This window comes from Periplaneta americana, chromosome 16 (genome assembly GCF_040183065.1).
Source record: "Periplaneta americana isolate PAMFEO1 chromosome 16, P.americana_PAMFEO1_priV1, whole genome shotgun sequence".
Lineage (NCBI taxonomy): Eukaryota > Metazoa > Arthropoda > Insecta > Blattodea > Blattidae > Periplaneta > Periplaneta americana.
Genome location: NC_091132.1, coordinates 117577167 through 117595322, shown reverse-complemented (window position 1 = coordinate 117595322; position 18156 = coordinate 117577167). Strand labels below are relative to the sequence as shown.

The 18156-nt window shown below is 36.2% G+C and overlaps 1 pseudogene; it reads left to right on the top strand.

Moving 5' to 3' along the window:
- Positions 1 to 14069: 14069 nt before the first annotated feature.
- Positions 14070 to 16512, top strand: LOC138691402 (52 kDa repressor of the inhibitor of the protein kinase-like; annotated as a pseudogene).
- Positions 16513 to 18156: the final 1644 nt, after the last annotated feature.

The window sequence follows — 18156 nt, the reverse complement described above, 5'->3', positions numbered from 1 at the left end:
GTTCATGTATCCCTTCGGTTTAGTCAGCACGAGAAGCCATACTAGGTCAAAGTTTACCTTCATTAAAATTTAATTAAACACTGATATGCGTAGAGCTCACAGTTTCTCAGGAAAAGAGAACGAACCCGATTTCACGCAAAACATGCGAAATATGGATTGGACAAGCCAGCTGTGGAACAGGTGTTCTGCAGTTCAACAATCATTACCATCCCAAAGACAATCTGTTGTAGATGAGGTCCGATTTTACAGTTCTTCTTTAATCTATAATGTAATATCGTCCGATACCTCACAACAGTTAACCTGATCAACAATTATTTAAACTCGTTCGATATCCTCAAATCCTTACCTTAATAGCAAGTACTTTTAGTGAAGAAATTTTTTTACCAGGTCTGGTAGCTCGTATTAAAATCGAGTTACGAAGAAAACCTTCATCAAATAAAAATATCATGTTCCTAACTTAAAATTTGTTACAGTAGGTCATAAATAAAGACGAGAATTTCATGCATTAGGCCTATAAATTCCAAAAAATATGCATGCATTCATGCATTCGTGAAATATGCACGATCAAGCGAAAAATACATTAAAATATGCACTTTCGTTTTTGTTTCAAATGTCTTATTTCACTTCACTTTTTTTTTTCACAGTTAACAACCCTAACAATATTTCTAAATTGATATCTGTGAGTTTCCTGCGCTTGTCAGTCAATGTGTTTTTGTAGACAAAGAATGGCCTCTCTACATCGCAAGAAGTTATGGGTTTAAACTTGGATGAACATATTTGTGACAGTGTCAGATCAAATTCTTCATTCAAGTTTTCGCCACAAATAACCTTCTTCAATGAACAAAAAATTCTGTAGTCCGACTTAGCATTTATGACTCTGTCCAATTTGTTTTTTTGCCGTTACACCCATTTTCCCACGGGCATAACTGAGGGATGTATGGAATTTTTTTGCAGATTCTTTCCTTTTTTGCATTCTTGCAATATGTGAAGCAGATGCGACATGCTGGTCGACTTGAATTTTTTTAGTACATTCATTTGAAATTATAATAGACCTTGCGGTTACCTAGATACGATTTAAAAACGGACATCGTAATTTAATTAATTATTTTAAAGAAGTTTTGTAATTTTTTACAAAGAACAACTGCCATATAAAATATTCGGAAACAGAATAGCAGTGCTTACCTCTTTACTGCAACAATCGCTGAATACATCCTCATCTGATCTAATAAAATTGTTTCCTTTAATCCACTGTGCAAAGAGTACACTTTTGGAATCTTTAATTGTAAGCATATTATAATCACATTAACACACGCAAACAGAATAAACAAATACATTAACCACTTACGAGGTTCACACACTGCAAACACAGTTTAGCCAATGACTCCAATTTTAGAAGAATCTAAATTGCTACTAGTACTGGAAAAAGGAGAGAATTTACAACCTCCCTGAAAGAGAGTGCATTGAACCTAAATTATTTGTCGGCATTTTCCTTAAACAGTCTGTATTTCCTCTCTACTATTCTCAAAATATCCAACGTAATAAATCCATTTATGACACGCAAGCAGTGTACAGAGAGTGCTCGGTAAAGTGTTGTAAAAGTGAACTTCCGTCCAGGAAAAGGTTCTTCTAACATCTTATTGTGAAAATTCTAACACTGTATTTCATTTTTCTGTTATTTAGTTTTTTTTTCCTTCTTCAATCTTGATTCCTGAAGATAAAATAAGGGACATAAAAATCGAGTGTCCAGTCAAAACCATTAAAACATGCATTTAAATAGAATATAATGTAGATTATATGCATTATTAGGCTAAATATTGCCTAAATTTCCATTAAGCATGTTTTTATCCCCGAAAAGGCGAAAACATGCAAATATGCACGGAAAAAATACACATATTTGGAACTGGAAAGTAATGAAATGGATAAGTACTAAGTTTGAGGTATGTCCCATGTTCCTATAAAAACATGCATTTGCATGGAATTCTCGTCTCTAGTCATAAATTATCATGAGTAAACGTAATATTTATTTGTTTATTTATCTGTCTATTTATTTATTTTTCTCAAAATCTTGGCCGGACATGGCGGATTTGATACATTCCAGTTCAAATCCGTCAGTCCCCTATCAAATACAAAGTAAATATAACAATAGTTTTACCGGTACTAACCTATGAACTGCTTCATAACAGTATAGTATAGGGACATCATTTTATTTTTACTTCAATTTTTATTGTACCTGAGTTTTTTAATATACTTCACTCCCACACCCTCTACTAGTAAACTTCCAATCGTCCTCCACACAGAACCAAGACCGCGTATGCAGTACTGAGTTAGTGAGTATAGTACGTTTCAGATATATGTTCGCGTTTTCCAGTGATGAAAGAGCTTTCAATATTGAATCATATTTTCGCACAGGTACTGTCGTCCGTTTGCCTGCATCCATCCCGGTTTTCCCCACCCGCTTCTGCTCGCCTCTCTGTAAAGACTGGTGGCTGGGCTGTCTTAGCTCTTATCTGAAAACGTTAATTGGACGTCTACGTAATATTATACAACTCTTTAAAATAACTTGAATAAAAGGGCCTCGTTAAGTAATTAACTGTCACGTGATTTCCTCCCCTTCTACGACCCTGCGACAAAACCACTTGGACGGACAGTAGATAGCATGTCTGAGTAATTTTATCTTTTCGGATAGGGCAGAAGTGAAGACTGAATTTACAGTACGTAAGGTACTCTTTTATAGAGTAGGTACATAATTATTTCAACATGAGTTACTAGTACGAAGGACGAAACTGGTAATTGGAATTAGGTACAATAGTCTACAATGCGATAATATGCACAAAAGAACCGAAGCCTGTATCGAAAAGACCGGCCACCATTTTCAAAAATACGTTTAAATATCCATATTATGATTATTTTTCAATTAAACTTCATTCTCTATATTATACGCTAATGTGCTGTAACAGTACAATATACACTGCATAATAAATACGTCACTATGGATAGCTCAGTTCGTGAGTAAAAACACTTATTGTTAATATTGTACTGTATTTTGATTAAACAAAAACCTAATGAAAATTATCAAAATCAAAATCGCCATATTTCCTAGTTTACGTAAATGGATGAACTACTTTTCTTCCCTCCTATACCTAGTAAAGTGATTTGTTTGTATTTTATGCCAGTATCATCGAACTCCAGTCGTGGAAGGGGGTAGCAAACGTGTTTCCTGAACTGTTAATTCAAAGGTATAACCAGGTTAATATTAAAAATGTTAGTAAAAATAAAATGATGTCCCTGTATTATTTAATACTGCATATCTATCATACTATACTATACAACACAACACGATGCAGTAATAATAATCATAATAAAAATAATAATCATAATAAACTAATTTCACTATATTTACCATTCCTAAATGGTATAAACGTAGTATAGAAATTGCCCTCTCTTTATTCTCACTAGGCCCTAATCCCTTGGCGGATTATACTTCATAGTTCCTGCATGCGCTACGTTTAAAATGTGGTTTTGTTATACTTTATAGAGTTTTATATACATACCTACTTAAGTTGAATTTCATTCAGTGCTCGGGTGAAAGCATAAATGAGTGGATATTTGTAGTTAAAATTTTCGCCCAATCGTGGTTAAAATGATCAGCATGCGTAGGTTGTGCGACTTGTACCAGCTGAACTAGCAGCCCACATGTTGGATAAAAGCATTCTCTGTTATGTAGTAATCTACTAAATAATTCGAAAATTTCACAACCTGTCATCCAATGGTTGTATTGAATGCGATTTGACAAATGAGTCTCCCACGTCTTCTGATGGTAATATAGAAATCCAAAACAAAAGACTATCAATTCTCCAACTTCTGTTCTCTTTGGCCAGTCCTAACGATTGGGTCTTACACTTGAACGATGAATTTGCTTCCCGTTATTTTTATGTTTACCAATAAGCAACACGTACTGTGAATCGTCATTTTAAAAATCACTGTTACTTATTTCGGGGAAAACACTAATGTTCTTTTTTCACACTCACTAATGACGTACTGTTAAATAAATAATTGTGAGTTCATTTGAACGGCAGCACACAAAATATCAAAGGAATGTAATGCCTATTTATAAATCTGTGCTGAGTTGGGTATAGAATTAGGACACTAGCCAAATATTCCCTTACGAAAATTGTATCACTTTTACATGAACGTTTGAGATGGGAAGGACATGTAGCACGTGTGGGCGAATTCAGAAGTGCATACAGAGTGTTAGTTGGGAGACCTGAGGAGAAAAAGACATTTGGGGAGGCCAAGGCGTAGATGGGAGAATATTAAAATGGATTTGAGGGAAGAGGGATGTGATGATAGAGACTGGATTAATCTTGCACAGGATAGGGACCGATGGCGAGCTTATGTGAGGGCGGCAATGAACCTGCGGGTTCCTTAAAAGCCATTTGTAAGTAAGTACTAATAGTGGTAGTGGTGATGGTGGTGGTGGTGGTGGTGGTTGTAGTAGTAGTAGTAGTAGTAGTAGTAGTAGTAGTAGTAGTAGTAGTAGTAGTAGTAGTAGTAGTAGTTGTTGTTGTTGTTGTTTATTATTATTAATATTGTTTAGTGTTGTTAACTGGTTCTAACTATTGCATTTCTGATCCCGACCCAGGTCGATGGCATTTAAGTGTGCGACAGGCTCATGTTAGTAGATTTACTGGCATGTAAAAGAACTCCTGAGAACCAAAATTCCGGCACACCGCGACGCAATATATAACCTCGGCAGTTGCGAGCGTCGTTAAATAAACCATAATTTAAATTTTTTAAGAACAGACGAAGAATAAAACAAAAACAAAAAAATATTAAGCGTATTTGCTGAAACGTTTCTAATTCAGCGAGTTCAATTTACTCGCAGACAATTGAAATTAAACTATAGTCTTCAGATAAAAGAAACTTGTAGAAAAATGAACTTCCATGTAGAATTAAAAAAATAACACAAATGGACGAAGACAGAATATAAAAAGTAGGCTATAATAGATCCACAGTATATAGGAATGAAAGAGGATTGCAAATTACTCTAGAAGAAAAAAAATTACACACTATCCCGTCCAATGGTCAGAGATAGACGTGGGAAAAAAATAACGTAACGGTTATTTTGGAACTGTTCCAAAACGTAACAGCACCTTGGAATACTACGTTCCAAAATAACGCTAGTACAAAATACTCGTTTCACTTTGGAACTACATTATGACAACGCCTGTTCCACAGAACGGAACATGTTTGGCACTAATGAAAACAGTGGCGCCAACTTATAGAAAACACTGGATGGGCTTGAGGTATAAGTTAAATAAATGTCGATAATGATAACACGATAAATTATTGGGTGGGCTCTGATCCCACAAGCCCAAATAAGTTGGCGCCATTGTTTGAAAGCAGAATTGGGAATCCTTTCGTCGCCTGAAAAAAATGTTGGAATCTAAAGTGAAAGATAAATAGTAAAGATATGAAGAGCCTCTTTAAAAATATACACATTATCTTGAAACTAATGTTACTGAGTGCAGGATTCTATCAAACAATTATTAGCATAATGCCTGTATTAGAGTATTGTAACTACATTGTGAATTTTATCATGGGAGGTGAAAATATATAGGTTATGTTTTATTTACAAATATTTTACAATTTAAATTTCATTATCAATTCTTGAAATTAAACTAAATTCTGTTGAAACATGACTATTGTCAAAGTTTTTTATTTACAAAAATACAACGGTAAATTTTCATATTTATTACAATGATATTATTACTCTTCATGACGGTATTAATATGAATTTTAGCACGACCGAAATGATTATATCTTTTATTTACTAATTTTTGGACAAATTGAACACTATTGTAAACTTGAGCTGAGCAGAAAGAAGAATAGGTTAGATTTTATTTACCATTGGGATACACTTTGATTTCGTGACCAATAAAATTAACAAATAATTTAAAATTGCATTACATTTGCTGCTTCGAAGAAACCTGATCAACGAATTCAATTTGGCATTAAAAAACATTTCTTTTCCACGAATTCACATCTCGGCTCTCTATGACATCATACTGCATCACATGGCACACAGGGAAGTATGTGATCATTTAGCGTCCTAAATACCACTGTTACTTTACATACTACTAGTACGTACCTGTTCCAAAATACTACAGTTCCATCAGATACTAGTCAACCGCGCGGTTCCAAGATACCACTGTGCACCTTGTAGTTAACACACAAGTTACATATGGTACTGTTATTTCGGAACTGTTATTTTGAACCTAGTATTTTCAAGGAACTGGAACAGTTGGAACCGTTACGAGAAAGTAACTTTTCCCATCTCTAGTCAGAGAGAAAACTTTATTATTTCTCATCTGACGACGAGAAGGGATCCATTCTTGGGTACGTCGTGTTTTCTTTTAATATTGTGATACCGGTAATGCAAGAAGTCGGACCCAATAATTCCTCATTAGTAAGCTACCGTCGTTACTTACTGAAAATCTATCTCTCAAACACAAATCCATGGCATATTATCTCAACTGAGCTCCGACTGAAAGTAATTTTCTTGTGTTACTGATTCCGTGAAATTGTTTTTAAAATGTAGTCATTATTACAAGAACAGTCTGGCTGAAATAAATGACTTTCTTGACAAACAGATAGCAACAAACTTCGGGTAGATAATTCTATGGAAAACGAGTTCGCATTGGAAATAACTGGAAGTTAGTTCTCCTCTTGCTTCACCTCCATTTCCATTGTTCCGTATCTTTCTCGCTTCTGTAACTCAACACGATATGAGGCTCTTTGAAATACTATCGCATTAGAGACGAGCCGTGGCTCAATACCTTCGAGAAGCAAGAAATTGCGAAAAAGTTAGCAGGTGCGACTGGTGTAGAACACCGAACAGCATTATTTGCAGCAGCAGAGTACCAAGCATGTTGAAGTAGTAGTAGCAGATAGCGGGAGCAGAACTAATTTTAATAGAAGAATTGGAAAAGCAGTTACAGCAACGGTAATAACAGATTTACTAGCAGTAGAAGAATTGGGAGCAATATCATAGAATTTTCAGAACCAGTAGCAATACATATACGGTCTTGCTAATATATGTGTATAGCTTTTTATTAATGCTGTTGATCGATCAAAATATTTAATCGATCAACTATTTGAATTTAATCGATTAATCGATAGATTAATCGAGTTTTGATCGAGTTGAAATGTTTTAATATACTGTAATAACCAGAGTGCTGCATTGGAGTTAAATCGCTCGCTTGAACTCGGTCGAGTGTCGCACCCTCGAGTAAGATACGATCGGTCGTGATAGGCTCGTAATAAATAGAAGCACAGTACAAGGTCATCTCACCGACATGTCTTATCTTGTATGGAAGGCGACAGATAAGATATACATATGTTTTGCTCACACGGTAAAAATAAGGCTTTATTTTCTGCGTTTATGACAAACGTTTAATGGAACAGTCAATGGAACGTACCAAAACAGGAACATGAAGTTATAAATAAAATAGCATGAAAAACTTCTATATACAGTTAATATTGCTAATTAATAATTATTCAATATTTGATTTACCACATATAGACTATAATATGATAGGTCCATACATAGTGTTCCGTCTATATACTGCGACAATGTAGAAACGTTTTACAAAATATTATTGATATAGCAGTAGAGTAATAACAATATTAGTACAGAGATAACGTTACAGAAAATTTAATAAAACGAATAATCATGCTGCACAACTGTTACAGACGCAAATATTGATAAACTAATTATTATTATTATTATTATTACTAGAAAACTTGATACAGTTCTTGCATTATCGTGATTGTGTTCTCCGTTTATAATAATTAACATTTACATCCAATAACATCTATCAGATGTGGCAAAAACAAAATCACTCCTGTGGGGGGGGGGGGACATTTACTTACAACATTTATATTACGTTTTAAAGCAAGTTTTGTAGTTGTACTATGGAGAGGTTAGTTAAACACTGCAAAGTTTTGAAATGATAAACATCTATGATGTTACTACACAGTTCATCACTGTAACAAGAACGAATGTCTAATGCTCGGCTTATACCGTTCGAGGATTTATCGCTCGTGACAATTTTACCCATCATGCATGTGCGCTACCTATCGGATTATGCTATGAACTACTTGGTGCTCGAGCGAAAACGTCCGATGCAGACCTCTGGTAATAACCAAATATTGTTAAATTTAACTTGTGTTCGGTGATAAGCATAAGCATTAAATGCTGTATATCTGTATATACTGTATCCTTATATCACAAAACAACTACAGTATTTTAATTACTTACTAACATATTTATTATAAGGCTTATAATTTATTGTGTCAATTTCTCTGGGAATTTTTGAGACAAACATAAATAACAAAAAGTATGAAGACTCGCCTAGTTAATACTGCTTCATCCATCATTTTGAACATGTGAGTGCATTTACATGCTCCGAATTAAGTGCCGCTCTACGTTTAGTAACATTGTTTCCTGCATCATAAAACACAAAAAAAAAAAAACTTTTTTTCTGTCAAGCACTTCTCCTCGATCGTTCAATTTAAATCCAAACGTTTCACCGAGTTTACCTCTCAAATTCTCATGTGACATAATGGAGTTTACACTTATCACAAACCACAGAAAACTTATTTTTTTTCTTTATCAAACTAAACATACAATCTTCATATACAAACTCAGTACAGAAACTGCAACTTCTGCAAAAGTACAGCGGTCGAAACAGAAGACTGGCCCCTATTTACAAATTTTAGAAAGAGTAGAAGATAGTTACGCTCTCACTTGCACACAGTGTAGACATTGCTATTTTATATGGGATGAGGAGGACGAATCGCAGAAAAGCATGTATTTCATATGCTAGGAAGATGTGCTGACAAAGTGGAAGTTTTCTTGGAAAACCAAAAAACTTAATAAGGGTTTCGCATTGTGTTTCAACTTGCAATAAAGGTAGACTAGGTCACTGTCCTCATATCTCCATCTCTTTCTGAAGTGTTTGTCCAAAGATTTCCCCTACGCTACCTACTTCGCAGTTAGAAAATAACAGTACTATTTTGCTTTTAAGTAAGCAATTTCCGAGAGAGGAATATTGTCGGAATTTTTAGTATGAGTTTGTATTAACAAAATAATAGGCTCATTAATTTCAACTACAATCGATTAATTTTAATCTCCTCGATTATTCGATTAAACATTTTTGATCGATTAATCTTACAACAGACAACTAATACTCAAAAGTACTTAGAGATCACACACGTCGAGCAGGTAGACCCTATTAGTTTCTCCTAGCCAATGAAGTGAAGTATTTACACAATAAATAATTGCTTTTAACAAGAAAATGGTTTACATACAATTAACTTTTCCTATTTCTCTTTTTGTTCCTAAAAATCCTTCCCTTTGCGATTTGTTTATATATGTACATGTATATTAAATAACTGAGTAATTAGCCCTATTACATAGCCAGAAATTTAGTAACGCAAGTTATTGTAATAATTGCTGCCTTTATTTGCTGCATGTGCATGTACATCCCTGATGTCTACGTTACGACGCTATGTAGTGGATGCGCTATGCGCTCGTGATCAAGGTCGAGCTCTTCTACCATGACTGGGAGCTAATATCGTCTCATCCCTGGCACAGAAACTACTGCACAATGTGCAGAGTTTTGGCATGCCTGCTCTAAGTGAAACAGAAATACTCTGAACAAACCAGATACACAGTGGTTTCTCCTACAGTAAATTTCGCAGGGTCTCCACAAGATCAAACTAAGGTCCTCTATAGCGAGAAGTCATCAGCTGACTGAGCTACAGCTGGGCTCAGTGAAGATGAATAGCAATAAACCCAGCCTGTGAATCAAGATATGGACTGCTTGTATACTGTACGTTACACAAAGCAGCGACTATTCGTGCTTCATATAATTAAGGTTCCAGTTCTAAATGGGGCACACTATGCATGCACTTACGTGTTCGCAATCCTACTAATGCATCTCCGTCGCCTACAATGGCAAAAGTATCACCATCATCATCATGATGAGCTGCAGGAAGAGAAAGGGTTAATGGCTCCATAGAATTTTACTGTACACGGTGAGTGCTTCCCTATACATCTTCACGACCTACTTCCTTTATTTCGCAAATTATGTCTTACTAAACCAGAATGATTTCGTGCAGACCGATTCGTCTATTTTTTCTGCTTCTTTATGCAGCAGTAGCAAATCTTTATGTTCCACAGACTTAAGCTTTTAAACCGACTTCAGGTCCAGCCATGGATCAATCTCCTGATGGCTTCTCACCAGGAAACCGGAGCCATTCCATTGTATGCGATTTGTGTCAGGGAAGGAAGAGTCGATCACTGCTTCATTACCGCCATCCTGCAATTATACTGCAAGAGTTTTTTGTTTAAAAGAAATGCATGACAAAGAATTACAATTAAATTCAACATCGTCTTCGAGTACGCTCTTTAGTTTGAAAGGAGAACTAAATAAAGATTTAAAATTACAGACTTTATCTTGTCGTTTGTGAATAATTTCTTGAATTAGAATGGAGATTAAATGAAAAGTAGGCCTGCAATTATGTACATTTATCTCCTTCTCATCCCTGAATCGATATTGTGAATTACATATTTCACGTAATCGTTCCAAGCTAGCCTTTGTAATTCAGACGGCACGCTAAATAAAGAATTAGAATTACAACGTCCAGTTTAAACAAGTGATGGAATAAAGAACTACCAACTGTAAGTATTACCTTATTGCAGCCGTGACGAAAATGTAACTCACGAGCACATTGTGGCTCGCAATTATAGCTGTGCATGTCTCTTGCTCTTCCAACCCCCACCCCCTCACTCACTGGAGTCAAACTCCGTTCTATTTGTATTTATTTCGGACCTTCGAGTGGCGTATCGTCGTAATTTCTCTCTCGAAACCATGTACCTCTACAAAAACGAAAGTTTCAAGTAGGATGGGAGGACGCATTTTTTTGCTGCCAATATGGTGAGAATATTAAATGTATGATTTGTTCACAAGTATTACGAGGAAAACGGTTGTATAACATAAAACGGCATTATACTACATGTTAATAATGAAACAATTAAAAGGTTAAGTGTTATTATTATATTATTATTATTATTATTATTATTATTATTATTATTACTACTTCGATCCTTTTTCAGCAGATGTACGAATAATGCGGTTAGGTCTTCAATTTAAACTCAGAGATTTACAATGTAATGTTACAATGAAAGCTAGATGTAAGGACTTGACAAATGTTGAACTTTTCAAATCTTTGCCAAAAAATATCCGAAGCTTCGTTCTTTCGCTTGCTCTGTTGAAGCCATGTTCGCTACAACTTACGTTTGTGAAAAATTATTTCCAATAATGAAAATAGTAAAAACCTAATTTAGTTTACGACTGATAGACAAATACTTTCGTGATTAACTACGACTGGCAGTAAGTGACATAATTCCTGATTTTGAAACTCTGTCACAGAGACATTCTGAAGACAATTAACTTGAGACTGTGATATTGTGTCCTATGTTTTTTTTTTTTTTCATGTCTTTCTTCTTCATACGTACTAAACATTAGTTTGTAAGCTTATACTCTATAAAATTATTCTTAAGTGCTTGACGTAAGGAAAATGAAAATCCGTCAATAAGTCAGACAGTTACTTCACTTCCCCTTCGGGTGTCCGCCTCCCTCCATAGGTGCTGTGCACGTTGCAGTGGCTCGGCGCACGATCACATTTTCGCCACGGCAGCCTTATTGTATCTGAATAGCTTCTGTAGTTTAAGTAGAAAAATAAATTAATAATAACAATTGAAGTTATCACAATAGTAGAAAGTTCGTCCCAAATAGCAGATTTCATTGGAGTACAGATGTCACCCGCGCCTCGCCCTGCTCTCGCACATTACAGACGATACGCAGTTCACATATCATTCTGTGGAGCTGTGTAGAGTCGTGAATAGTTTGAAGAATATTGTTAATTTATATTAATAGTTTAGGTTTTGAACAAAGTGAGCTATTCTGTTATTATTAAGCTTAGTATTTCAGCTACGTCTAAGCTGGAATACAGTTGCCTACTCTCATACTGTACCTGACGTCACAGCCCAGAGATACGTCCCGTCTGATACAACATAAAACCTCATCTTACTCACGCTCACTCTAGTTTGTGCTGAAGCCGAACACGGTCATAGTGAGTGCTTTAAACCAGTGAAGTGTAAAAGTCGTATTATTTACTTAACGTAACATTTGTATTTGTGACGAGGTAAAATGCCGAAGACAAAAAGTTCGAAGTATGAAAGGCAGGAGTTCGGAGCCAATAATAATTTACGTTACATGTAAGTTGTGCAAAGTAGATATAAAAGTTACAAGAAAAAAGTGCATTGAAAGACACTGCAATATAAAAAGGCATAGAAATATGGTTGAACGTAACTCAAAACAAGCAGTACCATCAAACTCAGAGAGAGTACGATAAGAAATCCAAGTTTTGCAGGGATATGTGCCATGATGGTCAATGCCAATATACCGCTTAATAAATTGAACAATAAACACTTTAGAGAATTTCTAGAAAAGTACACGAAGAAACATAATCCAAGTGAGTCCCAACTCCGTCAGCACTTTGTACCCATACTTTATGAAGAAAAAATGTTTGTCACGCAGGTAGGCCCTGGCCAACTTCTGGCTGTTGAACCGTTAGATTATAAAGTCAATAGTTGCTCTACTTTTATTTCAGGTTGGATGTATTCTACGAACATGCAGTAAGAACATGTTTGTCTGTCTCTTTCTCTCCTGCATCACCTGGGTTCCACCTACTATATAGACTATTCACCCGCAACTTGAGTCTTTATTATTGTATTGCGCAATGTTAATATTATGCATGATTCCAAAAAAGTAAACTCATCTGTTATTAAATAATTATGCAAACAGGAATAACGAGTTTATTTTTTCCCGATTATTCTTCATTAAACGTTGGTTAAAATGCAAATTTATTTACCAGCCTTAGGAAATACATAACGTTATCATCAGCGAATCACAAGACGCACACGTTTAAATGTAGCCGACCTGCAACGTGATTGGTTCCCGGAAATAACAGCGACGGGACTATACAATTACAAACATCATACTATCTCTGCACAAAACCTCTACAGCAGGGATCGGCGGATGCTGGTTTATTGGCGGCGGACAGTCAGAGTGGCTGCGGGCAAACTGCATTGACAAAGGTTTGTGACGTCACACTCCAAAAGTGAGTCGCAATTAGCTGTATTAGCAGCGTATCACCACCAAACATGACGGAAACTATTGGGATTGGCTGAAAACGGTTCCTCGAATCTGATGGTGTTTCGAAACGAATGGGAAGATATATTGTACTTCTTTACGGAAACCGAAGAAGTGGTAAAAAAAAGTCCCGTCCAAAAAGCACTACACCAGTCATATGCAACATAAGGCAAGTGTCTAGGCATTGGGAATAGGTACGCAGGCATACTGGAAGGAATGAAGAGTACGATCATTGGATAAACAAAGCATATACGGTATATATATATATATATATATATATATATATATATATATATATATACATACATATATACACACAAACATATATATATATACACACATACATACATACATACACAGGCGCGGATACAAGGGGGGGGTCTGGGGGGCTATAGACCCCCCTATCAATTCAAAGACTTTTTTTTTATTTAAAATGTACAAAGCATTATTTTTTCATTCATATAACTTAAATGATTTCTTCACTCTCTAAACTTCATATTATTTTGCTATTTTACTTTCGCATACAAACTCTCTTTACAGTTCGCAGTGAATAGATCAGGTAAGTGGTCGCATTCCTTAGGGGTCGTTACCATGGGGTTTAACAATAGCTCGGACTTCGGAAATCTAACGGTAACCACCCCTACCACACTGTAGCTAGGCCGCTACCAATATCTTTGTTATCGTACTTTACAATAGCCACTACATTCGACTTTGAATTGAGACGAGAAGTGATCAGTCCGTACAGGTGAATTATTCAGTGTAACAGTTATAAGAAATTATAAAATGTCGAAACGTAAGTTTCAAACAAATATCTTACAATTCATCAAGAAGCCGTGTGGTGAAGTGAAAGAAAAGTGCAGTATGGATGACTATGATACAACTGATGAAGAAAAGTGTATGCCTGTTAATACTGTAACAGTGGTATCGGTTATGTGTGGTGAAAGTGATGACGCTAGTTCGACGACTCATAATGTATTAGATATTGGTTGCTTAGTGGAAAAAGAAATATGCAGTGATGAGATAAAATACAAAGCTCTAACAAATCCGTGGGTTCCAGACGAAAAATATCCATTTCCGAAGACACTAGAATCGGGACAGTCTAGACAATTTCAGCGTGCGTGGCTTAAAGGATTTCCATGGCTCTCTTACAGTAAGAAGGATGAAGGTGTGTTCTGTCACGTGTGCGCTTTATTCGGACCTAAAGAGGGAGGGCGAAGCAAAGTCACGTTACGGAATTTAGTTACGAAACCTCTATGAAAATTCAAAATTGCCTCTGAAATATTCAGGAGACATTCAGAGAACAGTTATCACAAAACTGCTCTCTTAAAATGTGACAACTTTAAACGAGTGTTTGAAGGTAAGGTAGAGAACGTTCTGGTTCAATTGAATAATGAAGTGTTACAAACAGTGCGCGAAAACAGGATGAAACTTGTCCCAATAGTAAAAACAATTATTTTGTGCGGCCGACAAAATATTCCATTAAGAGGACACAGGGATGATGGTGCGATTGACTTGGAAAGCGAAAATCAAAACGAAGGTAATTTCAGGGAGCTTCTAAAATATCGCGTTGATGCCGATGATCAGATTCTGCATAGTCATCTTAAAAATGCCCCCAAAAACTCATCTCTAACAAGTAAAACAACGCAAAACGATCTCATAAACTGTTGTGGCACCATTATTAAAAAGAATATTGTTGAAGAGGTTAACCAAAGTAAATATTTTTCTATCTTAGTAGATGAAACAACCGACATCAGTTCCAATGAGCAACTATCATTATGTGTGCGATTCGTAAACCGAGAAAAGTGTTACTTGCATGAGGAATTTTTTAGATTCGTAGTGGTGCAAGATCTAAGTGGAGAGGCATTGTCAAAAGTTGTTTCAAGTGAACTGTGGGACTTAGGTCTAGACATTTCGAATCTTCGCGGACAGGGTTATGACGGCGGTGCTAATATGTCGGGGAAGTTTCGCGGTGTCCAAACGCGAATTTTAAAAGAGCAGCCTCTCGCATACTATATGCACTGTGCCTCACATTGCCTAAATTTGTCACTTTCAAAATCGTGCTCTGTTCCCAGTATTAGACAAACTGTAGACACAGTAGCTGAAATAGCAAAATATGTTAGGGAGTCTAGCAAGCGGTCAATCATGATGAAAGAAAAAAATAGTCAAATATACCCTGAACACAAGAAAACGAAACTAAAGACCTTGTGTGAAACAAGATGGATTGAACGACATGGCGCAGTGTTACAATTTTGGACATTTTCTCCGCAGTTATATCATTCCTGGAAGATTTTGGATCATATGGTACAAAGGTACATTTGATGCTTAACTCAATTCTAAAATTCGGATTCATAATTTCATTGCATATTTTAGCAGAAATATTTGGAATAACACTGTGTGTTTCGCGGAAGCTACAGAGCCCAAATCTCGAACTAAGTCAGTGCTACCACTTGGTTGAATGTGTCATGAATACTCTTCAGGCCTGCCGAGATAATAAAACTTATAATTTTCTTTTTGAGAAGGCTGTTACATTTGCTCAATCTGTAGACGTAGAAGTAAATGTACCTCGAGTTGCATCCTGACAAATCCATCGCAATAATGTTGCGTCTAAGTCTCCTAAAGATTATTACCGCCTCAATGTATTTCTTCCATTTCTTCATCACCTTCTAAGCGACTTGTCAGTACGATTTTCGCCTGCTAGGCACAGTCATGTAATTCAACTCCAATCTTTGATTCCTAACTTTTTACACGATCCTGATAAAAATATCGATGTCATCCTACAAGCTGCAACGATTTATGAACAGGATCTGCCAGGAACTATTCCAGAGCTTAGAGGAGAGCTACATTTGTGGTTTCAATTTTGGAAGGAGCAACAAAAAAAACCAGACACGGCTATAGAAGCTTTGCTGCATACTAGGAATAATTTCTACCCCAATATAAGAGAGCTGCTCACCATATTATGTGTCATGCCAGTGACAACTTGCAACGCGGAACGTTCATTCTCAACACTGAGACGTGTGAAAATCTACCTCAGATCGACGTTGAACTAGGACAGACTGAATGGTTTGGTATTGCTCAACATTCATCGTAACATTGACGTAAGTCCGGACGAAGTCATAGAACTTTTCGCAAGAAAACATCCCAGACGACTTCAGCTTCGTTAAACTGTAAGTAACATTTAATCGACTTTCCATTCCAGTCACCATTTCCTTTAGAATTAGAACTAACTGAAGACGTAGAACCTAAGAGTGACAATATTGCTGTGGTTTATTTATTTGTTTTTAATTCCATTGTTCTGTGTTATGATTATACTACTGTATTCATATGTTAATTGAGGGGTTGGGTGCAAGAAAGGCACTTCTCTCAAATGCAAGTTTTGAGAAAATTGATGTTGAAAATTCAAACCGTAATGATGTTATCTATGCACGCCTTTACATTTTGGGTACCGTTACTCCTGACCTCTATGATCACAGTATTGAACTACAACTTTGTGATCATATGCATAACAGATCAGAGAACACAATAAAGCGTTTTACTCAAAAAGGGCACATCCTCTAAAATGCCCTTCTTGCACCCAGCCCCTCAATTATTATTAGTCCCCCCCTATTATTAAATTCTAGATCCGCGCCTATACATACATACATACATACATACATACATACATACATACATACATACTGAAGGGCGCAAATAGCCATAGTAGCTGACGCGCTCTTTTTAAATCCCACTAACTAACAAACTAACTGAACTTAAAATTCTATCAGTCGAGGGAAATATTGTCCAAACATAATGAAACAATTTAATTCCACACAACTATTTTTGCTTATAACCAGGCTTCGAGACTTCGGACCCAATAGAGCAGTTCAGTGGGAAATCCGCATAACTGCGTACTGAGTATAGTGGTAAAGCGTACAGTGGGTGGGGGTACTGTAGAATGAATGCAAACAAATACGCAAAGGAAAACGTTCTGGATTTGAAGGTTCTGACGAATAATTTGGTTTTCATACAAATCTATTTCCAAATGTGTCCGAAACTATTACACGGTTAGAAAAGTCAGAGCAAGAGATGCCGGAAGCCCTCAAATTAGTTGAGGAAATGACACAGAAAATTAATGAGGCACGAAGTACACCGGTTACTGAACGTGTAAAACAGAAGTGGAAATCAATTTTATGTGAAAATAACGGATATGGATCACTGTGTAATATAAACAGCAAATTAGTGGACATAGACTCACCCGAGAATAAAGGAATGTCTCTTAGAGACTGCAATGATGTTAGGTTTTTTCGTTTTGCTCCTATCACGTCATGCGACGTAGACCGCAGCTTTTCATAATACAAACTGTGTTTGACAGATAACCGAAAAAGATTTACGTTTGAGACACTGAAAATGTATCTTGTAGTACATTGCAATTCGGCACTGTAACTGCACTTCCTAAAGACGACCAATAGGATAAATGAAGAAATTAAAATTGCTACATGTTTATTTCCACCATTAACATCATGTATAACACAAATGCTTATAAAAGATAGGAGAATAAATGCTTTTCACATTCTTTTGACATTGTCATTGTGTAACACTCAGTATATTTACTTTCAGAATGTACATATGTGTGTGGTTCCCCATACTACCGTACTGTATTCTAAATAGCAACGTTGTTACCTCAACACATCTCTACCTTTCACTACCTGCAGCGAGTCAACAACCTATAGTACATGCATAGTCATGGATGGGCAACTCGTGCTCACAAAGTGATAAAAAACCTTGAAAGAGAGAAAGACATACGGAGCCAGCCGCAGCAGTTACAAGTTGTTTGTAGTTTCGCTGCAAAAACAGTTCATTGCCACGATGTGCTCAGGCGGGTCATGCAGGCGGT